The sequence below is a fragment of the Lygodium microphyllum genome, chromosome 23, assembly GCF_053477565.2.
Source record: "Lygodium microphyllum isolate KBCC chromosome 23, Lygodium_microphyllum_v1.1.10, whole genome shotgun sequence".
NCBI classification, from domain to species: Eukaryota; Viridiplantae; Streptophyta; class Polypodiopsida; order Schizaeales; family Lygodiaceae; genus Lygodium; species Lygodium microphyllum.
The window spans coordinates 124271237-124296550 of record NC_141157.1 but is presented as its reverse complement, the minus strand read 5'-3'; positions in this window follow the sequence as shown (position 1 = coordinate 124296550).

Below are 25314 nucleotides of genomic sequence, written 5' to 3'. Positions count from 1 at the left end.
ATTTCAAACGTCATGATGGATTCATGGTGGATTTATAATGGATTTTGAAGAATTCTTCCATCAATGGGATTGGAACTGACATCTATCATCTTCTTCAAGCTTAATCAAGGTATTTCTCTTGCTTAATCTTTGAAATCTCTCAATAATCCACTTGCTAACGCTTTTCCACTTGTTGATGAGAGATTATTGATTAATTAATTCTTTGAATTGATCAATAGATCAGAGATTAGTGTTATTTCCATTAATCTCAGCCTATTTCATTGAATTTCAGTATTGATTCTATCATAACCTCATCATAAATATCATTTGCCAAGTTTGATGATTAACCTTGACTTGTTGGGTTGAATTCTTTTGCCCAAGCTGAAATATTGTAAAAGGATAAGTACTAAAGCAATCAATGAGCCACTGAATTGCATTGGTAAGACCCTTTCCTTATCCAAATTTTCTAAATTTCATTCAATTGCATCTCATGAAAGGGGCTGAATGAATATTTCAGCAATGCATTTTATATTGATTAATTAGAATAGAATGTCATTGCCATATTATTGATATACCCACTGAGGAAAAAGGTGGATGTTGGGGGAGATAGTCAGACAAAAGAGAGATGTCGAAAGGGTGCAACCAACCGACCCGGTGGGAACTTTGCTCGAAGGGGTGCAACCAACTGACCCGGGTGGATCTTTGCCTACCTCCCGATGATTCGGAGCCCGTGTAGAGATCCTGTCATGTCATTTTATCCCTCACACTAGTACAACGAGTGGATAATGGAAGATTGAAGATTTTCCAAAGCCTCAAGTATCTTCAGGATCAAAACAAGGTAAAACAAGGATTTTACAGGGCATAAGGCTCTTACAAGTTGCTATAGGTACACTCTTCATTACTGAAGTACATGTGCAGGTACTACAGGGCACCCACAGGTCCTACTCAATCTTCTATAGGGTTTGGTACCCATTTGGGGTTACTATTTTACCTTACAGGGTCAAAACAGGGCATTTATAGGTCAAAATAGGGTGCAAGCTTGGACAGCTCAGACTCAGAGATTGAGTTGCAAAAATTTTTGTCCTAAATTTGTTATAGTGTTCTATAGCTCATCTCGAAGATGGAATTATTGGCTTTGATTTGAACTTAAAAATTTTGAAATTGATGTTTCATAGCAAAAGTTATAGCCATTTTTCTGACAGGGGATACTGCAGGACTACACTGTTATGGCAGGGTATAAGGATAAAAATAAGGTCCAGGATGATTATGCTCAGCAAATCATAGATTCCATGTTGGATATTGTACCTCAAGAGATCCCTAAAGAGCCTCAATAACAAGGGGAAATCAGTATACTCAATGATACCTTTTACATACATGAACAAAGGCATAGAGAACGTCATGAGGCACTACTATCAAGAATGGAGCAAATGGTTTTGTCTACTGATCAAACGAAGTCTTCCATTGAGAAGTTAGTAGATTCAATGACTCAAAAAAAGGCTTCTATTGACAAGTTTGTGTTAGATATGATCAATGCCCCACCCTCATTAGGTGCTACCAATGATCCATGGTGCTCAAAGTTGTAAGGCCCCCATTATGAGGAGAAGCCAAATGTGAGCCCGGACATTGGTTGAGTCCTGACTTGTATATCAGATGAGGTCTATGTGACCGGATGGCAAAAGAGGTGACTGTTGTGGGTCTAATCTTTGGGTTAGACGGAGTGGTTAAGCTGGTAGCAACTCGAGGCACATTGCATTGAGTTGCGTGGTAAGGGAGTTAAAAGGGGCCCCTATTGTGGGGTCCGGGGGCCGCGGAAGCGGCCCCTGGCTGGGGGGTCCCAGGGGGGCCAGCGGCCCCCCTGGCGGGGGTCCGGGGGCAGCGCCCCCGGCCCGATGGTAAAGGGAATATTCCCTGGAATATTCCCTGGCCGACTAGTGGAGGCTCATATGGTAGGTCGGTCAGCAGGCCGACCTAACGACCTTCGCGGGCTATAAAAGCTAAACCCCTTCGCAGCCATCTTACACTAATCTTTCACCCAGTCAGAGTTGTTGTTCCAGCTAGCCTTAAACTCTTCACCTATCTTCTGTCTAGATCGCCATCTAAGCTTCACTCAGTGGAAGCGCACGGGTGGACAGAGCCATCTTTGTATCAGTTGTTTGAAGTTAAAGAATTTACTGATTCTCCTCTTATCTGTTGTGTACTCTCTATCTCTTTCTCAGATTCTGTTCGCTGCGCCGTGTAATATTTTACATGGTATCAGAGCCCAGGGGGCTCTAGAGATCAGAGAGAGTGCAAGAGGCAAAGGCTTCAACAGCAAAGAGAAACGATGTCGACTCCGGGAAGCAGTTCTGGCGCATCCGGAAGCGGTGCAGGAGGTGGTGCTGCTGTACCGGCTATTCAAACACTGAGGATTCGTCCACCAACCTTCAGCGAAGGCAAGTTAGATGGTACAAACTACACCTTGTGGAAGTTCAAAATTACAACTATCCTTGATTCTTATGAGCTTCTGGAGACTGTGCTGGGGACTGACGCAGAACCACAGCCTATCCCCGACCCATCAAATCCTAGTGTGATGATTCCTCCGAATGCAGATCTTCTACGAGCTTGGAAACGAAGGAATGCAGATGCATTGTGTGCCTTAGTTACAAGCTGTTCTGACAGTGTTTTGACTCTGATTCAGCATACAACCAAAGCGTCAGAGGCTTGGAATGTACTAAGGAGTCAATATGAAACACGAAACCAAACAAGGATTCAAAACTTGGAGAATCAACTAGCAGCGGAGAAGTTTGCTGAAGGAGAGACGGTTGAAGCATTCATCACTCGGATTAAGAATCTGCGCGACCAGATGGCTGGCGCTGGGATACAAAAGACTAGCGAAGAGCTAGCTCGGAGGTGTCTTCGGATTTGTCCACAAAAGTTTGATGGACTAGTAACTGCCCTTAATACTCAGGTGAGACCTCAAGCTTTGACTTTTGAGGAGTTTTGTGCATTATTAATGGAGGAGGAGTTGAGGCTGAAAGCCCGAGAAGGAAGCAACAATGGAGATGCTGCATTCTCTGCCAATGCAAAAGGCAAAGGTGTTTCCTCCACCAAAAATGATGGTGACAAAAAGAAAAAGGGCGGCAAGAAGAAGTTTCAAGGAGAGTGCTTCTACTGTAAGAAGAAAGGACATGCGATTGCAGATTGTCGTGTCAAGAAGGCAGATGAAAAGAATGGTACCCTTAAAACTAAAGGGAAAGAGACAGCCAATACGGCTGAAGCAGAGTTGGAATTATTCATGGCGACCATTGAGGAAGTGTGCTCCTCGGCGCAAGAAGAATCTACCACTGACTCTTGGGTGTTGGATAGTGGGGCCTCCCGTCACATGACCAACAAGAAAGGTCTATACAGTTCTATGCAGCCTCTACAAGAATCCATCACTGTGACGGTTGGAAATGATGCTAAATGCCCTGCTGCGGGCACAGGTACTATTTCTTTTGTTGCTGCAAATGGTGAAGTCAAAAAGCTTTCAAATGTGTTGTATGTTCCCGAAATCAGAAGAAATCTCTTATCAGTTGCTGCCATAACTGATCTTGGTCATGAAGTGAGGTTCAAGAAGACAGGTGCAGAAATTATTGATAGTGCTGGCACAATTGTTGGCAAAGGAGAAAGAAGGAACAACCTGTATGAGCTAAGTGCTCTTACAGCCACCGCTGGAGTGGGCACAAGTAAGCTTTGGCATGAAAGGTTTGGACACATCGGATTTGCAGTATTGAAGGAGATGCAAAAGCAAGGTATGGTTGCTCACCTACCTACAATAACTGAATTGAAGGAACCATGTGAAGCTTGTATGATGGGCAAGCAACAGAGAAAGGCATTTCCACAAGAAAGCAAGAATAGAGCACATGCTCCTCTAGAGTTGGTGCATGCTGACTTGTGTGGTAAGATGCCTACACAGGCCTTGGGGGGATCTTCTTATTTTATGTTGATTGTCGACGACTACAGTAGGAAGATGTGGGTGTACTTCCTTCGTGATAAGGCTCAAGCTTTTGGTAAGTTTAAAGAATGGCTAATACTTGTTGAGAATGAAACAGGGAAAAGTGTGAAGAAATTTAGAACAGATGGTGGTGGTGAGTTCAACTCAAAGGAGTTTGAAGGCTTTTGCAAGAGCAAAGGGATCAAGCGTCAATTGACGACGCCTCACACACCTCAGCAGAATGGTGTTGTGGAACGCAGGAATCGTACCATTGTGGAGATGGCAAGATGCATGCTAAAGGGCAAGGGATTGCCTAACCATTTTTGGGCTGAAGCTGTTAATACTGCAGTCTACATTCTAAATCAGAGCTACACAAAGGCTCTCAAGGGAAAAACACCTCATGAGGCTTACACTGGTAAGAAACCATCTGTTTCACATTTCAGAATTTTTGGATGTGAATGTTATGCACATGTTCCAGATGAGAAGAGAAACAAGTTACAACCAAAAAGCAGAAAATGTATCTTCTTGGGTTATAGTGATGAGCAGAAGGCTTACAAGTTATATGACCAAGAGGCAAAGAAGATCATCGCGAGCCGTGATGTGGTGTTCAAGGAGGAGCCGCATACAGTGGAGGAGGAGAAGGCAAGGTCTTCCACTTTATCATCAAGCGAAGAAGTAGTCCACTATGAACCTGTCCCGAGAGCTATCCCTATCCTTAAGGAGGAGGAAGCATCATCTTCAGATGATGAGGAAAAAGTTCACCAACCTGACATCACCCCACCGGAAAAGCCATTGCCGCGCTGGGTGAAGCAGCTCTATGACCACAATAATCCTATGCCTGCATCTGTTGAGGAGAAGGCAGACGGACCAAGGAGGTCTCAGAGAATAGAGGAGCAAAGGAGGGCTTCTGCTCACATAGTCAACATGGCCTTGATGGTTGAGATTATGAGAGAAGTAAAGGAGCCAACTGACTTAGAAGAAGCACTTGCAGATCCATCATGGAAGGCTGCTATGCAGGCGGAGTATGACAGCATAATGAAGAATGACACTTGGGAGCTAGTGGATCGGCCAGCAAAGCGGAAGATTATTGGAACCAAGTGGATCTGGAAGGTAAAGTACAAGGCTGATGGTACCTTAGAAAAGTACAAAGCTAGACTGGTTGCCCAAGGATTTTCACAAGTTGAAGGGTTTGATTTTCAAGAGTCATTTGCCCCAACTGCCAGAATGACCACTATTCGCACGGTACTTGCAGTGGCTGCCCACAAGAAGTGGCCAGTGTACCAAATGGATGTTAAGTCAGCGTTCTTAAATGGTGACCTCAAGGAGGAGGTGTACGTGGCTCAGCCACCAGGGTTTGAGGCCCCCCATTCTGAGAACAAAGTGTGTAAACTGAAGAAGGCATTGTATGGGCTGAAACAAGCCCCCAGAGCATGGTACCAGCGGATAGATAGGTTCTTTTTAAACCTAAACTTCAAAATATGTGCCTCAGATGCTAACTTGTATGTTTACAGGGATGGTAAAAAGTCTGTAGTGATTGTCCTATATGTGGACGACCTTCTTATTACAGGTGACTATGAAGATATGATCAACCAAACTCGAAAGGCTTTGAGTTTTGAGTTTGAAATGACAGACTTGGGCTTGCTGCACTATTGTTTGGGGATTGAAGTCTGGCAAGAGCCAGGAAAGATCTTCATCTCTCAGAAGAAGTATGCATGGGAGATCTTGAAGGCATTTGGCATGACCGAGTGCAAGGAGATAGCTACACCTATGGAGGTGAATGTAAAGTTATCCGTTGAGGATACATCAGCACTAGCAGACATTGGGAGGTATAGGAGGTTGGTCGGCAGTCTAATCTACTTGTGTAACACCAGACCAGATATCAGTTTTGCTGTTGGTGTTTTGAGCAGGTTCTCAAACAAACCTCATGAGAGTCATTGGAAGGCTGGGATGCGGGTGCTCAGATACTTGAAGAAAACTCTTGACTATGGTATCACATACAGTTTCGGAACTTCTCTTGTGGGGAACTGTGACTCAGATTGGGCAGGAGACATTGATTCCAGGAAGTCAGTTTCTGGTTATTGTTTCTCTTTGGGTTCAGGAATTTTCTCTTGGATTAGTAAGAAGCAACCAACAGTGGCATTGTCTTCTACCGAAGCAGAGTACAAGGCAGCTTGTTTTGCTGCATGTGAGGCCGTATGGTTGAGAAGGATTCTATGGCATATGGGAGTGCAGGATGAAGAACCAACTGTGCTGAGATGTGACAATCAGAGTTGCATCGCCATTGCCAAAAATCCAGTGTTTCATGCACGCACCAAACATATAGAGATCCAGTATCACTATGTGCGTGATTTGATGGAGGATGGGATAGTGGAATTGGTCTACTGTCCAACAGAGGAGAATGGAGCAGATATCTTCACCAAAGCACTTACGAAGGATCTGCTTCAAGTTCATCTTCAGAGACTCGGCATTGGGCCGAGGAGATAGTTCACCTATGGGTGGACATTGAGGGGGGGTGTTAGATATGATCAATGCCCCACCCTCATTAGGTGCTACCAATGATCCATGGTGCTCAAAGTTGTAAGGCCCCCATTATGAGGAGAAGCCAAATGTGAGCCTGGACATTGGTTGAGTCCTGACTTGTATATCAGATGAGGTCTATGTGACCGGATGGCAAAAGAGGTGACTGTTGTGGGTCTAATCTTTGGGTTAGACGGAGTGGTTAAGCTGGTAGCAACTCGAGGCACATTGCATTGAGTTGCGTGGTAAGGGAGTTAAAAGGGGCCCCTATTGTGGGGTCCGGGGGCCGCGGAAGCGGCCCCTGGCTGGGGGGTCCCAGGGGGGCCAGCGGCCCCCCTGGCGGGGGTCCGGGGGCAGCGCCCCCGGCCCGATGGTCAAGGGAATATTCCCTGGAATATTCCCTGGCCGACTAGTGGAGGCTCATATGGTAGGTCGGTCAGTAGGCCGACCTAACGACCTTCGCGGGCTATAAAAGCTAAACCCCTTCGCAGCCATCTTACACTAATCTTTCACCCAGTCAGAGTTGTTGTTCCAGCTAGCCTTAAACTCTTCACCTATCTTCTGTCTAGATCGCCATCTAAGCTTCACTCAGTGGAAGCGCACGGGTGGACAGAGCCATCTTTGTATCAGTTGTTTGAAGTTAAAGAATTTACTGATTCTCCTCTTATCTGTTGTGTACTCTCTATCTCTTTCTCAGATTCTGTTCGCTGCGCCGTGTAATATTTTACAGTTTGTGGAATCCAATGCTCAAATTATGGCTCAATTCTCCCAATGGATGCAGATGCAAATGGGATCTAAAGAAGCCAAGGAGAAAGGCTATTCAAATATTGAGCCTTCAGTCCCACTTCAGCCATCTAACCAAAATGGTCATGGTCATGGAATTATTGGACAAAGAGGCATTCCAAATAGCCAATATGAAATAGGTGAGACTTCACAAAGACATGATGACTATTTGAGAAATTTGAATGGAGCCAACTCTCAAGCTTTTGGGATGAATACTCAACATCCTAGGGGTCCTCTACCAATGGGAAGATTACATAGTGGTTCTCAACCTGCACCTATGGGGATATTTCCATCTCAATTTGGGGATTCAATGGATGGTACTCATGATCAATCTATTTTGGGACAGCAACCATTCCATGAAAGAGAGCTGAAGGACAAGATCATTTTAGCCAAGTTTAATGGTCAATCATCTTCACCATTTGATTTAGAGGAGTGGACCTCTAAGATGGAATCTTACTTTGACATATTCCCCAAAACTAATGACATGAAGATTTATTTTTCTTCTTCGCATTTCGAGGGATTTTTCCATACTTGGTGGAGGTATATAAAAAGGGAAAATATACTTGTAGAGAATTGGGAAGCTTTCAAGGCACTTATTAATGAGGTGTTTGTCTCCCCTCTTGAAAAAGCGAAATTGGCACGGAGATGGTATGGTTTGGAACAAAGAGGCCTAAGTGTAAGAGAGTATAGTAACCAATTTCTCAACCTAACCATGTATGTAGAAAGCATCAGTGATGAAGCTAAGCTCCACAAGTACATGTATGGTTTAGAGCCATCTTTATCAGCTGATGTCATGGCACAAAATCCTACTTCTCTCTTTAAGGCTATTGAGCTTACGGAGCACTATGGAAGGAAATATAGAAGAGAATCTTCATTTCAGCCTGGTTTTGGATAGCCAAGGACTGTTTTTAAACAGGGGCAAGTTGGTAACATTTATGGCAACAATCATGTGCCCAATGGGAGCTTAAGGGTGCCAACTTATCCACCATTCAATGCTTCTAGACCTCAAAGTAATTTCAAGACAGCAAACCGTCCTAGAGTTGACTTCAAACAAGCGGACAACAAGCCTAAATCCATTTCAACCAACATGAATCCTAAGTCTATTCCTATGGATCTTTACAAAGAAAGAAAGGAGAAAGGCTTATGTTTCAAGTGTGGGAAAAAGTATACACCTGATCATGCCTCAAAGTATGTATATAAAAATGTCAAACCCAAGCTTTAGAGTATGTTAGTCTTTGAGGATCTTGAAGATGAGATGGATGAATCTAATTCAATTGCACTCAATGCTAAAAATGGCGATCTTGATGAAGAAGTTGGGCAAGAGTATTTCTATGATCTAGCCGACTCTTTTCCTTTTGATCCAGGTGGAATTGTTCCTTTTGATCCAGATGGGACTTGTCATGAGCCACTTGCTGCCACTAGTTGTTCTATTTTCATGGATGCTTGGACAGGTTCTAAGAGCCTTAGTACACTCCATATGAAGGGTAACATTCATGGAAAGACTGCGTTCATTCTAATAGATAGTGGCAGTACCCATAGTTTTGTGAATAAGTCCATTATGGACAAGCTGAATTGTATTTCCATAGATTTACATCAGCCCATTAGAGTTAAAGTGGCCAATGGTGAAGAAGAAATCGGCGCACAGATATGCCCACAGGTTTCTTTACAGCAGCTGGCTAAAAATTTTGAAGCAAAAGTAAACCTGATTACTTTGGAAATGGGGCCTATAGACATTGTACTCGGTTGTGATTGGTTGATGACATTAGGCAAGATCACTATAGATTTCTCACAGTTGTATATGGAGTTTATTCTCAATGGACAGCTCATCCATTTACAGGGAATTCCTAGTAGATCAAATTTTCAGCTTATTACCATTCAATAACTCAAAAGGGAGTACAAGTGGCATTCAAAAATATTTGTTTTACATTTGAATAAATAGATGCAAGATTAGCCCAATAATTCAGCAAACCATCCAGCCTTGAAAACTCTTCTTGAGGAGTATAGGGATTTGTTTGAAGTGCCTACTTCATTGCCTCCCAAGAGAGCAGTAGATCACCCTATTGATTTGGAACCCAACTCAAACACAATCAATAAGCCACCTTACAGATTATCTAAGTGTGAATAAGAGGAAGTAGCCAAGCAAATCAAGGAATTTCTTGAGATGGGATTCATTGAACCAAGTTTTTCACCTTATGCATCTCCAATTTTGTTAGTAAAAAAGAGAGATGGATCTTTCAGAATGTGTATTGACTACAGGGATCTTAATAAGATCACAGTGAAGAACAGGTATCCGATACCCAGGATTGATGATTTGCTTGATGAGCTCAAGGGGGCTCAATTATTTACGAAGATTGATTTGAGGTTAGGGTATTATTAGATTCGCATGTGAGATGGTGATGAGGTTAAGACTTCTTTCAAGACTGATCGAGGACTCCATCATTTCTTAGTGATGCCATTTGGGCTTACAAATGCCCGAGATACCTTCTAGATCCTGATGAATAAGATTTTGTAGCCTTTCCTCTTTTAGTTTGTCTTGGTGTTCTTTGATGACATTCGGATCTACAATAAGACTTTACAAGATCACTTAGCACATACGAGGAGGGTTTTTGATGTATTGAGATATCACATGCTTTTTTCTAAGGAAAAGAAATGTTCTTTCATGCAGATTGAAGTGGAATACTTGGGACATATTATCAAAGAAAAAGGGATACAGGCTGATCCCAAGAAGGTGTAGTGTATAAAACATTGGCCAACACCTACCACTACTACCTCTCTTAGAGGATTCCTTGGTCTATCTTCATTCTATCATCGATTCATCAAGCACTATGTGGCTATTACAGCTCCTTTGACTGAAAGGTTGAAGAAGGAGGCTTTCTTTTGGGATGCTCTTGCAGATAGTAGCTTCAACCAGTTAAAGGGGCTCCTTACCTTTGCTCCTATCTTAGTATGCCCGGCTTCTCCAAAGAATTTACCATGCAGTGTGATGCTAGTGGTCGTGGCATTGGGGCTCTTTTGTTACACGAGCATGGAATAATTGCCTTTGAGATCCATAAGCTTACAGATAAAGAAATGGCCATGAATTTTTATGACCAGGAGATGTCGACTATCTTGCATGCAATTAATAAATGGCACCATTACTTGTATGGCAGCCGATTCAGATTCCACAATGATCACAGGGTTCTTAAGTATTTCCTTACTCAGTCCAATCTTACGCTTGAGTAGTGTCAGTGGGTAGCTACACTACATAATTATGGTTTTGACATCACTCATACGAGGGGCAAAGATAATATAGTGGCTGATTCTCTTTCTCATATGTGGGCTTGCAAAGTTTCAGCTATGGCTGAATTGCATAATGATATGATTAAAGAACTACAGGAGGCTTATCTTTTGGATGAAGAATTCAGCCATATTTTTTAGAAATTATAGCAAGGTCTTATGGAAGAAAACTCCCATTATCGGTTTAAAAACGGCCTTATTTGGTTGAAAGGCAAGATTGTCATTCCTTCTATCTCTTCTTTTACACTGAAATTTATGGAGGAACTACATTCTTCGCCTTTAGCTAGACATCTAGAAGTTTTCAAGACCTATGACAGAATCAGTAAAAGTTTCCATTGGAAAGGACTGTGAAAAGATGTCAAGGACTTTGTCATGAAGTATAAGGACAACACCCATAAGCCAGGAGGTTTGTTACATCCATTACCTATTCCTACAGATAAATGGACTCACATTACTATGGATTTCATTACTAGCTTTCCTACTACCAAGAAGGGATGGAATAGTATATATGTGGTGGTAGATAGACTCACCAAGGCAGCCCATTTTATTCCAACCAAGATCCAATTTATTGCCTCTCAAGTGGCCAGTCAGTTTATGGAGTAGATTTTTAGACTACATGGATTACTGCAAGTGATTATTCATGATAGAGACTCAAAGTTTATGAGTAACTTTTGGCAGGGGGTATTTACATCTATGGGCACTAAATTGGCTCCATCTACGGCCTATCATCCACAAACCGATAGACAAACAGAAAGAGTTAATAAATGGTTGGAGGTTTATCTTCACCATTTTTGCTATGATGTCCCAACTTCATGGGATTCTTGGTTACACTTGGCTGAGTTTACTTACAACAACTCTACCCATTCTAGTATTGAAGTTTCACCCTTTGAGGATCTGTATGGCTACAAGGTGCCCTTACCCACAGTCATCTTTAATGAAAAGATTAACCCTCATGGGAAGGAAGAATTGGAAAGAATGCAAACCCTTCTTCAGCAATGTAAGATGAATCTTAGGAAAGCTCAAGACCAAATGAAGATGTATGCTAATGAGAAGAGGTGGCCTTTAGAGTTCCAAGAAGGAGAGCTGGTCTTACTGAAGGTGCCCAAGTCTAGGTACTCTACATTAAAAGATGGGTCTAGTAATAAGCTTGCTCACAGGTTTTATGGCCCCTACCGGATCCTAAAGCGCATTGGAGACTTGGCATACAGATAGAGCTCCCTTCTTCCACAAAGATTCACAATGTCTTTCATGTTAATCAGCTCAAGTCTTTCTATGGTGATCCAGTGGATATACACTTGATGAGCTGCCACCTATTGATGAAGAAGGTCTTATTCAGTACATCCTAGAGGTTGTTATAGGTCAGCGTGAGAAGAAGCTTCTATCTCATTCTATCATGGAATATTTGATCAAGTGGAGAGTTTTACCATCTAAGGAATATTGATTCTATATTGGATGAGTTTCCTTTCTTAAGGGATACATTAGTGGCTGAAGCCTATTGATTATGGAGCTAGTTTAGGTGCACACAGGATCAGGAAAGCGTGCTGTTTAAGAACAGCTTTTATTGTGCCTAATTTTCAAAATTAAGCTATCTACATGGCCTTAAAGTACTCTTCAAGAGCTACATTTTGATATATGGCACGCCTCATTTGGACACTTCTACTAGAAATTACGGTAGATTTGGTCGAACAGGATTTGTTTACATAGCAAGCTTTCTACTTCATTTTGAGATTATCTATTGAAGATTTTATGGCTCCATATACTCTTGAAGTATTCCAGATCATGTATGTAGCTAAGGCCTACTCTTCTTCTTCAATTTTAGTCCATATGTTGGTCATTTTTTATTCATTTTCCCATTTGTAAAGTTGTAAAAATAGAGTAGTACTCTGTTCTATCCATCCTTTTCTAGTCTTTCAAGTTTGTTTTTTAGGGCAAAAACTTTTGGGAAGGGATGGATCGTAAGAAGCTGGGAATAAGGATTTAGTATAAAAATAATATTGATGTTATGCCATGTCACACTGACATTGGTATAAAAGGAGAGGACATGTAATTTTTCATATCTTTTTGACAATTAATACAATTACTATCCTTCTCTCCCATCTTTCTCACAGCTTCTATGGCTTCTTTCTCTTTCCTGTCTTTCTCTCTCCAATTCTAGTATTTCTCTCTCCTTGTCACTCTCTTTCTCTCTCTTCCTGCAGTCTTTCTCTCTCTTCTACAATCTTCTCTCTCCTCTTTCTCTCTCTCTAGTTCTCTCTCTGACAAGTACAAATAAAAAACTTGTGGGAATCTTATCCAAGATAGTATCGGAAAGCAAGCACGACTGGGATAAGAAATTATATGTGGCAGTGTGGGCTTACAACTCGACATTCAAGAGAGCCATAGGCCACACCAAGCTAGTGTATGGGGAGAAGTGTGTTTTGCCATTAGAAATAGAGCTCCCCATTGTGAGTTTTACCCTTAATCATTCATTGGGAGAGGGAGAAGCATAACAGTAATGGTATACATCTTAGGCACATCTTGATGAGATTCGGTTGCAGGCTTTACTACATCAAGAAGTAGGGAAGAGGAGAATAAAATCCCTTCATGATCTTTGGGCTAAGAAGTACAAATTTGTGAAAGGTCAGTTAGTGTTGTATTATGATGCTCGTCTCAGGAGCTCTTTCTAAGAAAATTAAAACCTAAATGGGATGGACCATACAAGATTGTACGTTTAGGAAAGAATGGCTCTACTGCCCTTCTAGCATATTTGCAGGGGGTAGAGTTTAAGATTAAAGTTAACTTTAATAAGATGAAGCCTTACTATGTGCAAGGGCTAATGTTGGGCTTGGTGCTTGCACAGGTCCTTTAGGATTCAGCTTAAATGTGCAATAGATACTAAAACGAGTGGATGGGATGCATCATTTCCTATCTGGAGCATCCGTATCTTGAGCAACGTTACCACCAGGGTCGAGTGATAGGGTGGAGCAAAGGGTATTAGGTTATAGAGTAGCAAGACGAATCCTTTACATGGAAAATTAAGGTCTACTACCACCATTGTCAATGACTTCTGACTAGCATTCCTATCGAGTTCAGCAAGGAAGGAGGGACTGTGCCTATTATACATCCTCTCTCTTGGCTTGATTTATTATCATATGTATGAGTGAGCTGATTATTATGGCATGGCCTATCAATGAAGCATGGGTTTATACTCTGTATTTTGACAAAGCTTTCAGAGAGCCCGCTAAACATGTGAGTGTTGGTCTGGTCATTAAATATCCCTGACGTAGGGTTGTCATGAAGATGTGAGTCTATTTAGGACCCTCTTGTACTAATAATATGGCAAAATACAAGGCCTTAATCATGGGGTTGAATGTAGCCCGATGTGGTGGTATCCGTCGATTATTGGTTAATAAAGGTGACTCACAGTTCATAATCAATTAGCTAAATAGGACATATAGTGTGCGAGATCCCATCTTAGGGATGTACTGTCATGTAGCCTTGGATGTGTTGCATATCTTTGAGACAGTGACTTGTCAATTAGTTCCTGGACAATGGAATCGCTTTGTGGATTTCTTGGCCAACTATGCTTTCATGGAAGATATATTTTTCAATTGTGGTCCAAGAGAGCCCTTGCAATTACCTTCTAACATTAGCCCTAGACTACTTTGGGGTCTTCTTTACTGACACGTCATATTTCGATCGATGGTTAGTTTGGGTTATGAGTCAGGTAGCAAGTGAGCACCTTCTTACTCTGGCATGGATGCATAGGATTGTGTATCATCATATTCATCAAACACCCCTTGCTATTTATGCAGGGGGTTTGCTAATAACTTGATGCACTTAGTGTAGGGCCTAAGAAGCCTTATCCTTGGTCAGTTTTGTGCTTTAGTAGAGTAACATTAGGACCAAGGGATTGTTCCAGTAGTACGTTGTGCTGAATGGTAGTAAAATATTTTATTTCATAAGGCTAAGAGAGATGTTATGCTAGTTGTGAAATGTTTTATCTCTTTAGGCCAAGAGGGCCATACATCTATTTGGTGCATGTACATTTAATGGTTTTTTGTTTTAGTGATTGCATCACATAGGTTGGACGAAGTGCCTAGAGGGATTCTTGGTTGTGCAAGAGCTTCTTGTGGCCATTACAAGTGGTGTCGTCGCCTTTCCAAGTTTTTCTCTTAAGCTAATAGTGTCATATATGTATGTGGGGGTTATTTTCTTTTTGTTTGTGGGGATCGGCAATCAAGGCATGAAGTCCTAGGGTTTGGTTAGGTATATCTGGGGGAGATTTGTGTAGTCGTCTACCTTCTGTTAGGACATTGTCAGGCATTAAAGACCTGTGATAGAGGATAGTCCTTGTGACCTTGTCCTTTCTACTTGCTAGGCAGATGTCCTAGGAGTCCCTGCTAGTGTGAGGCAGTTAGAGAAGCCTACCAAAATAGCAAAGAAGAGCAAGTTTCGAATATATCTAAAGATAAAAATTACAGAGGTGTGTAAAAAGGGGTTCTAACCCCTCAATTAGTAAGGGAAAAAAAAATCTTACAAGTAGTTGATTATCGCCTTGCGGAGGCCTAGTAGGTCCCTGGGGATAAGTCAGCCGATGCCTTCTCTTCCTACGGGTATGGAAACCTTGGAAGGAAAATGCGTTTAAAGAAAAATGTCATGACCAGACTATAAGATTCCTCGCCTAGTAGGAGGTTCTAGTCTAGTTGTCCTAAGTTAGGTAGGTAGTTCAAATCACTACTAGGATGACCTCTTTGATAGGTTTTTTAGCCAGTCCGTGTTAGAGCAATTGTGGTTAGCGACTCGCTCTGGATTTTTGCCAGATTATGCTAGGCCTATCCCTTGTGGATTTTCATGCCTTGGTTTTCTCAAAGAGTAGGGTGAGAGCTGTGCTTGTGCTATGTTGCATATCTTTTTTGTGGCAGCTTGATGCTTTCTATGGTTGATGCTTGTACAGTTCAGTTTGTGGGAATTGATTGGATGAGTCACCCTATCCTGTGGTCACCAATGAGAGCCAATTTTAAAGACAATTTTTGAAGTGAAAAAGATTTTGAGAGACCGTGAAATACTAAATTTTTACGCAAAATGAAATGGTATTGATGAGTTGGAGTTTTCCTAGATGAAGTTCAATGCTAGGAACCCAACATAAGTCTCCCTTCATCGATTGGAGTCCATTTGACCCCCCATTTAATCCCCGCAAGATTTTGCATTATGAAGGAGGTACATGATCCGAGATCCGAAAAGTGTGTCACAAGTTCTAGGTTTGTAGATTTTGACGTCATAAATCCATTAGTCTAGACGGATCTCAAATTCAAGCTCGTTTGCCCCCCCCTCCCGCCCCCCAGAAAGCAAAAAATCCACTTGCCTACAGTGTGAAAACTTGAGGATTGAACTAGATATTTTAATGTTAAACCTTAATAACTTGATTAAGGGGGCCATAATCACAAAAAAACGTTTTTGGGGGGAGGGGATGGCATTTTCTCGACTCATCCTTTCATGGCTAAAAAATGAGTTTTTCTGTTCATGGGAATCAGGAGGAATGCTCTGGGTCATGAGATCTTGAATTTTTTTGCCCATCATCACTCCAAAAATGATTGAATTTGATGCATTAAACAAAGAGATCTATTTTCAATCTTTCTCTCTCCTTTCTTCTCTCTCCTCTTATTACTTGTTTCTATGGATCAATTCATGAGAGAAGGGGGTAGGGTTTTATGAAAGATGCTGATGGAATGATGGTGTTGCAAGGAAGGAGATACCTGCCGACACAAACTGAAGGTGATACCCACCCAAACCATGGAAGCACCACCATCTCACTTGTGCTTGAAGCAGACTAGGAACAAAAAAAACATGAGTAATCAGCTTGCCCACAAATAGAAACCACCATAGAAATCAAAATACCACTTTGTTCTCCAGGAAGTATTATGAAAATCGTGAGGAGAAGAAGATAATGGGTGGAAAGAAGTAGAAGGAAGCTCACTAGCAACCACTACTCAACCAGTGCCAAACATATCCTTTCTATAGAGACGGGAGTACTTATCAATCAACTAGGATAGAGAACTCATCACTTGGGAACAATGGGAGCTCAAGAATCACCTATGCAATTTACTTTTAACTTTCAAAGTGGGCTCAAAAAGGTGTGATAGTTGTGTAGAAGGTAATTCAAGTATCATTAAGGTTAGAGAAAAGATGGCTAGAGAAAAAGATTTAAGTCCTTGGATGTGGCAATGTGAATTAGTAGATTATTATCATGATAAGGTGATTTGTCAAAGATGCGGGATCTAGAGCATAGCAGAGGCGGAAGCTATGGAGGATGGAAGATGAAGATACTACTCATGTTGACATTGATAAAGAAGACAACTGTTACACAAGTGAATTAGGTTTCAAGATTGAGACTTGAACTCATAAACACAATCTTGTGTAGGACTGACAATGACACAGACACTTGACAGAAAGAGACAAGTACTATTGCATTATCATCATATGAAAGTGATAGTCAAGTACATCATTATATAGGATTTCTTGGTAGCACACTACATCCACTATGCCTATGGGATCTGTCTCTCTTCCTAGAATGAACTGCATCTCCCTAGCCTAGCTGTTCCATACAAAGGGGCATACATAGGGTGTGATTGGTAGATTCTCAACACCCCTCCTCAATCACAACCTGAAAGTACAAAGTGTGTAGAGGCTTTAGTGAGAGCAACACCTGCAAAGTGTGGGCATACCACAAACATGGCAAAACACCAGAGTTTGTCACAGAAAAGGATAAGTGTGGGTACCATAAACATGGTGGACATCCAGAGGCTGTAACAGGGGCCTCACAAAGTGTACAGAGGCTGTAGTACAAGGCTACATGAGGAGTTTTTACAAGCTTATGAAAGGAACATTAAGGCAGGTACAATGCTTTTAAAACAGAAAATGAGAGACAAGGACCGATAGGCCCTTGTGGTCTTTTTCAGCATATGCTTTCTCTTTGTCAGCATGGAAAATATTCTTGTCTTTCATCTTTGGTTCTTCAACTTTGAATGATGTGGTCTTTTGGTATTCATGGCAGATCTTCTTCTTGTCCTTCTTCTCTTCTTCATGGTCTTTTTGGTCTTCTTCTTCTTTGTCTTTGCTTGCAGCTTCAGTCTTCATGTCCATGTCCCCCTCAAGCAAAGGTATCATCTTTGAGGTAGTGGAAATGTCTCCAAAATCTTCTGATGGATTCATTGATTGAACTTTGATGTAGACAACTCCATGTCTTTCTGCAAGTAAGATAGCCAAGTCTTGCATGCAATGTAAATGGGCAACAAGAGTAATGTTACTCTTTATGACAGGTAACCACCCAAGAGACTTCATGCTTGGCATTTCCATGATGGAATCAGCTTAAAATCTCTGAAACTTTCCAGCACAGAGTTGAAATCTTAATGTGTCAAAAGACACAAGTGAAGGTAGTGTTAATCAACACTCAAGAGATACTATCTTGAATAATTGATACTAGATGTTGATGCTGATGATGATTCTTTTATGCTTCCCCTCCTTGATGATTTGAGTGGTGAATCTTGCTGGAAATTTCAGTAACACACTGGATCAGAGTGGCAAATGCTTGGGTTGAGTGTCAGGAGTGTGAAAATGAAATAAAATGAGCTTGGGAGATTTTGGCTATGGTGAAATTAGGGTTTTTGAGATAGGGCCTGGTTTTTTTCAGATTGCAGGAGTTGTACTTGATGATTTTCAAAACTTTTTTTATAGAAAGATAGCTTACTTCATGGGCTATCAAACCCCATAGCAATCGACTAGATCGCGGGCAGTATGACGCGCACAAAGAGCTTGATCAGAAACGGTGCAGATCAGGACAGGAGGCGACAATTTTTGCAATGCCAACGTCAAGGCGTAATAATGTGATCAATTGATGTGCCAGGGTGGAGTGCATTGAGCAGGAGAAAAATCCCCTAGAAGGAAGCAGAGCTGAAGTGGCCTGGTTGAGGAGTTATGGAAGCTCCAAGTGAGGTAGGTCCTATCTGGCTATGGCAGACACAGGGCAGAGATTGAGAATTTTCACAATGCTGAAGCTATGCTTGTCCAAAGTCAGTGATTGATGTGTCAAGAAGAAGCTCTGGAAGCAGGGGAACACTTTTCTAGAAGGAAGCTCCAGGAGATTTGACTTGTGGAGTGAGATATAAGAGCTTCAAGCTGATAGGGTGATGCTGGCTATGGTTGTCATGGAAGCTCAAGTGAAGGTAGAGTTGAGAGATGAAGTCATGGGCTGGAACTGTGGTGACCAGAGTTAAAGAGGAATTGAGAGAGAGCAGAGAAGAGCTAAGCCATGCTCAGCTGTACTCTGATACCATGTCAAAGATGCGGGATCTAGAGCATAGCAGAGGCGGAAACTATGGAGGATGGAAGATGAAGATACTACTCATGTTGACATTGACAAAGAAGACAACCGTTACACAAATGAATTAGGTTTCAAGATTGAGACTTGAACTCATACACACAATCTTGTGTAGGACTGACAATGACACAGACACTTGACAGAAAGAGACAAGTACTATTGCATTATCATCATATGAAAGTGATAGTCAAGTACATCATTATATAGGATTTCTTGGTAGCACACTACATCCACTATGCCTATGGGATTTGTCTCTCTTCCTAGAATGGACTGCATCTCCCTAGCCTAGCTGTTCCATACAAAGGGGCATACATAGGGTGTGATTGGCAGATTCTCAACATGATTGAGGTGCCACATACTATAAAAGGTTACGAGTCTCAGCTTGCCTAGAGAACGAACATCATTGGATGACAATATGGAAGCACGGGTGGCCTTCTACCGCTTGGCACCATCAGAAAGAGGAAACCTCACTTACATTCTTAGCCTACCTAGGTGACATGAAGTTAACTACAACTCTACAAGGCATGGCAAGCATGATTTCCCTTTGATATATAATTTCAATGCAGAAAGGCAGTAGACAGCCTCAAGTTTCCTTCAAAGATTCATATAATATTTCTCTTCTTGCTTAGATCTCTCTTTCATTATAATGTACAATTATTTAAGATTACTTCTTCAACTACTCAATCAGAAAAAGGTGATAGAAGAGGAGAGTCTCCACCCATTGTTCTTTGATGTGAATGCGCAAATAGATAGGTATGCCATGGTGAGATTACTCATTTGTGCTACATTACTACCAGCATACCATTTTGAGCTACTAGAAGACATGAACATTAGCTAATTCACTAATTGTAGCCACCCTTTTCGCCCAACAACACCCTTGGCAACAAGATCTACACTCTAAAGACCTATGCAATTGAGAAAGCACTCTTAAAAACTATATAGACCTTTCTTGTTGGTCATGTGATAGGAGGCACCACTATTCAATACCCATGAGTTAGTATTAGATATTTTTTGCACTGAGGAACACACTTCCTCAATGGTTTCCGTGAATAACTCCAACTCTGCTTCAACGGTATTGGTTGTCTCCTTTCCTTTTGTCTTCATGATGCTAGTCTTTTTATCTACCTTCTTGACATGACAATCTACAATTGCATGTCCTTTCTTCTTGGAGTAGAAGCATCTCTTTGAAAATTTTTCTTACCACCCTTCATTTTTTGTCACTATTGGTAGAAGAACCACCTTTGCCTTTTGCATTGGTGGAGAATGTAGCATCTCCATTGTTGTTATCTTCTTGGCCTTTAAGCCTCAACTCCTCCTCCATTAGTAGTGCACAAAATTCATCAAATGTCAAAGATTGGGGTCTCACCTGAGTGTTTAGGGCACTTACCGATCCATCAAAATTTGATGGAAAAATCTAAAGACACCTCCGAGCTAGTTACTCACTAGTTTTTTGCATCCCAGTGCCAGCCATCTAGTCATGCAGATTCTTGATCCGAGTGATGAATGCTTAAGCTATCTCTCCTTCAAAAAACGTATATCCTGCTAGTTGATTCTCTATGTTCTGAATCCTTGTTTGATTCTGTATTTCTTCTAACTCCTCAGTATGTTTCAAGCCTTCTATTCCTTGGTTGTATGTTGAATCAAGGTCAAAAGAGAACAACTTGTAACTAAGACACACAATGCATCCATGTTCCTTCATTTTCAAGCTCATAGGATATCTACATTTGGAGGAATCATATCACACAAATTTGATGGATTGGGGGTGGGTTGTGGTTTTGGGTGTCAGCAGTCCCCAATACTGTCTCTAGAAGCTCATAAGAATCAAGGATAGTTGTGATTTTAAACTTCCACAAAGTATAGTTTGTACCATCTAACTTGCCATCTTTGAAGGTTGGTGGATGAATCCTCAATATTTGAATTCCCTGTATAGCACCACCACCACTTGATGTGCCAACACCACTACTTGATGCAAGAGATCACATTTCTCCTCTTCGTTGTTGAAGCTCTTACCTCTCACGTAATATTCACTCCTCAAAGCCCCCTGGGTTTTGATACCATGTAAAAATTACATGGCATAGTGGATAGAGCAAGGAGTAGAGAACACACAGCAAATATGAGAAGAACAAAGACTACTTTAATTTCAAATGAACTAATACAAAGATGGCTCCATCTACCTGTGCGCTTCCACTATGAAGCTTGGATGGTGATCTAGACAGATGATAGGAAAAGAGCTTAGGGTAGCTAGAGAAACTTTGATTGGGTGAAAGATAGGTTGACAATTGATTTAGAAGGATTTTCTTTTTATAGCCCAAAAAGGTAGTCTAGTCGACATGTTCAACCATATTATAAACCTTCTCTAATTAGCATGTCTGACCATATTATGAACCTTTATGAGACCCCCCAGCCATAGTCGCTTCAATGGCCCTTGGACCCCAAAATAGGGGTCTTTGATAACTCCCGCAACTTGATGCATTGTGCCTTGAGTTGCTACCATCATAACTACTCAATCTAACCCAAAGGCTACATTCACAAAGATCACCTTCTTGCCATTCAACCACATAGACCTCATCTGACATACAAGTCGGGACCCACCAATGTCCATGCTCACACACGGCTTCGAAGAAGAAGAAGAAGAAGAAGAAGAAGAAGAAGAAGAAGAAGAAGAAGAAGAAGAAGAAGAAGAAGAAGAAGAAGAAGAAGAGGGAGAGGGAGAGGGAGAGGGAGAAGAAGAGAGAGGGAGAAAGAGAGGAGAAGAAGAAGAGAAGATGAAGAAGAAGAGGAGAGAGAGAGAGAGAGAGAGAGAGAGAGACTCTCTGAGGGTTCTCCTTCCTTTCCCCTCCTTAGAGGGTGACCACACATGTTTACCCCCCTCCTATCTACAAGCCTAACCCCTCCCATCGCGGTAGAAGAAAGTCACCCCGCACGCCATCTCTCCAACAAGAGAAGGGGAGAAATAGATTTACAATTCGAGTATGGCCCCAAAACGGAGGATGACATGCACCAATGGGAATCCCACATCCAACAGTGGAGCCATTAGTCCGGGCAATACCGTCAATTCGAATGCAATGTTGGGTATGGTTAAGCCATCTTCGAATACCCAGGTATTAATTGCCTTCTTCCCTATTCCTGAGTCAGGCTATATCACTTTGGTATGTGCAAATGGCTTGAACCTATTCCTATCATTATAATTTGGCATTTCGATTGTTCTTTTTAACCCAACTTAGTTGCATACTTTCTATTTGTTGATAGTGCAATTGCAAGGAGAAACTAGTCAAGGGTTGTGAACGGTATAGTCACTAAAAGAATGACACTAGAAGATTGTGCATGCAAGTGCTAAGCTAAAGCATAGTCAAGGTTTACAACTAGCATAATTGACAAAAGAGTATGATATTAAGATTTGAGAAATAGCAGGTTCTAGTTTAAAGTTTGGATACTTCAAAAGTACCTAGCCTAAGGGCCCAAATAACAAGGAACCCTAGATTCTAGTTCAATGCAAGGCCTGTTAGAGTCCAGTTTACCTAAGATTTTCTAGCACTTATCTTAACAAGTATATACACATTATGCCTAAAAATATTCGATATATGGCAATAACTTCCTATTGCTTCATGGCTTGACTAGGGGCTAGTACAAGAAATTAATCATGAGGGATTGGAACTGAGATGCCTTAAGATCCATATGTTAACTACGACTCCCACCAATCCAATTCAGGGTTGGGTTATCGAACAATGCAAGTGACCTATAGAAATTACGTCGCGTACAGTGTTAAAACCCCTAGCATATGCCTTAGCCAAAAGAAGGGTGTGTTAAGTAAATTTTATGTAAAATCGCTCCTGATCCCAAGGGGGAGAGTAAATATGAGATGGAAAGTTTATCGCGACTATTCCTACAATGTTTGAAAAGTATACCATTGCTTTTGTTGAATGATGGAATAACGTGCTAAATGCTCTTGCATTAAATTGACTGTGGGATGTGATTTGGGTGATTATTCTAAGTGTTTGTATTTGATGATAAATGCATGGCAAGGGTCTGTGATGACAAGTTGCCATGGGAATAAAGGAATGTTTTCTTGGAGGATGATAATAGGCTGATTGCCTTGATTGTGCTTGGTTCTTAATTGGATTAATTAAGGAAGGATATTTTTGCACGGGTGGGTCATCTCCAAGGTCATGCCGCGTTTCAACCCGAGAGGGCACTGCTTGATTCATGAGCCGAAGGTCGAGTGGTGAAAAGGCCAACAACGGAAGTTGTATCTCACTCCTAGGTTGCTTGGGTTAGTGGAGCTCTATACACCCCTTGCCTAGACCGCAACGAAGTTGTAGGCTGCCGTGAGCCCAACGTCTAAGGCATTGGAAGATCCTATTCTAGATAAAGGATGGAAATTATGGTGCCATGTGATTTGGAGCGGGTGCTTGTGTTGGAAATAAATGGTACATAATTTCTCCTGTATGGGCAGGAGACAAAGATTAACATGAAGATAAGTTAAGGAATTTTTTTAAAATTGTTTATCAAAGGATTGCTTGCTCTATATTCATGCCTGTGTTGTAAATTACACGAACAAGCCTTGTTCCCTAAAAGGCTTAATTAATGAAGCTGATTTTAAATGTCACACATAGCTGTGGTAGGACCTAATTAGAAAACTAAAGCTATCAAGGGAAGCGGTGGGCAGAACCTCACCGGCAGAACCCCGACGGGTCTATAGCAAGGTGGTCCCAAAGATGTAGGAGGCTTCTTACAAGGTTTTATCGCCATTCGACCTTTAGGTATTATTAAGTTAGAACCCGATTCTTGCCATTTTAGGGGACCGGAATGGGACTATGCCCCACAGACAGAGAGGTTGATCGGTGCATCCCGCTCATTTCCCATTCTCTTTGAACCAAGTGCGGTATGGATTTCCTTCGGATTTGGTATCTCTACGTAAAGTAGGATGTCCAAAACCCAACGCTAGAATGCTATCAGGGGACCTTGACCACTAGGGACTCAAGTTTCAGGTCGATCCTAGTGGGTTCGTCCATGAACGTTCCATTGCGAGGCGACTCAGGAAACCCTAGGTGACAAACCCGATAACATTCCATGGGAGTGTCGGGCAGCAACGCTTAAATTGTTTCCTCGATGGACCGCTAAAATGTGCTTGGATAGCCGATAGGCGGCGGGCACATTACATCTTCGTTTGACCCTCTATTTGAGTCCTAATCTTTCCCAAACTCTGAGATCACCCTATCCTGATGGGTCCACCTTATAGAACATCTAAGATACAACATGAGTTCAAAAGAATGGGTATTATATTTTGTAAAATTTATAGGATTATATTTATAAATTGGATTTTCTAATTACAATTTGAAAAAAAAATGTGTAAGTTTAGTAAAGTAAAAGGGGTTATTTTAAGGCCTTATATCATGTAAAGAAAGGGTATTTATTAATATCCTTTGAATGCACGCTATATAGATGATTTCTTATAGGTGGAGCCCTTGAGCACCCTATATTCTTTCACTCACTGTAACACTGTGATGCTAGCCAAGATGGTCTAGTCTATAGTCATATATTTCTTCTAAGTAATTACCCTTTTGGGATGTACTCTATATTCTAATGTTTACTATTAAACCTCGTAAACTCGTGATGGAATATATGACCATTAATTTCTAGCTTAAGTACTTGTCTCGATTGTGTAGATGGTATTCTTCTCTTTTGGTATACTATGTTATTGAATCCACAATACTAACATAACCTTGTGTCCAGTCTGGTTATGATAAGGCTCTACTATTTTGCAAAGCTAATGCAACCAGTTTGCACTTAGAGACCACAAATGGAACTTAGACCCACATGGAAACCACAATGATCTTTCCCACATGTATAGGTATGCATGTGCATGCACTCTCAGGGTTTGCTAGAGGATATCTAGCCTCTATACTCATGGTGGTCTAGGTGTGAACTATGGTATTGAAATTCATCTCTTGAAGAAACTTCATTCCTAAGTGATGATGATTTCTAAGCATAGTAGCCCACTTTGTAGCCTAACAAAAACACTTGTGCTCTATCCCTAGACCTTGAGATGTGCACCTTGGTTGACTAATCACTCTTGTGATATTGATAAAGCTAGTAGGGTGGTTGTTTTCATTAGTTCTCAACCAATTGTGGTTTTACCCATTCTACCTTGTGGTATTCCAATTAACACTTGGATGGTTGTCTAGGCATGAGTTTCTTTTTCAAAGTTTTCTAGCTCATGAGCTAAGGACCTAGGATGGCCATATTTGAGTCATCGAATGTGGAAAGAGGTGGTAGCTTGGCTTGTGGTGGAAAATAACTCGGCAAGGTTTGGTGCTGCCTAGACAACATTCCCTTTATAGTTTCATTTGGACATGACTAATACCCAAAAGTTAAAAAGATTGTGTAGGCTAAAACAAGGTGGTACCACAGTCCAAAGCTACATAACTCATTTTAAAGTCTTGAGAAGATG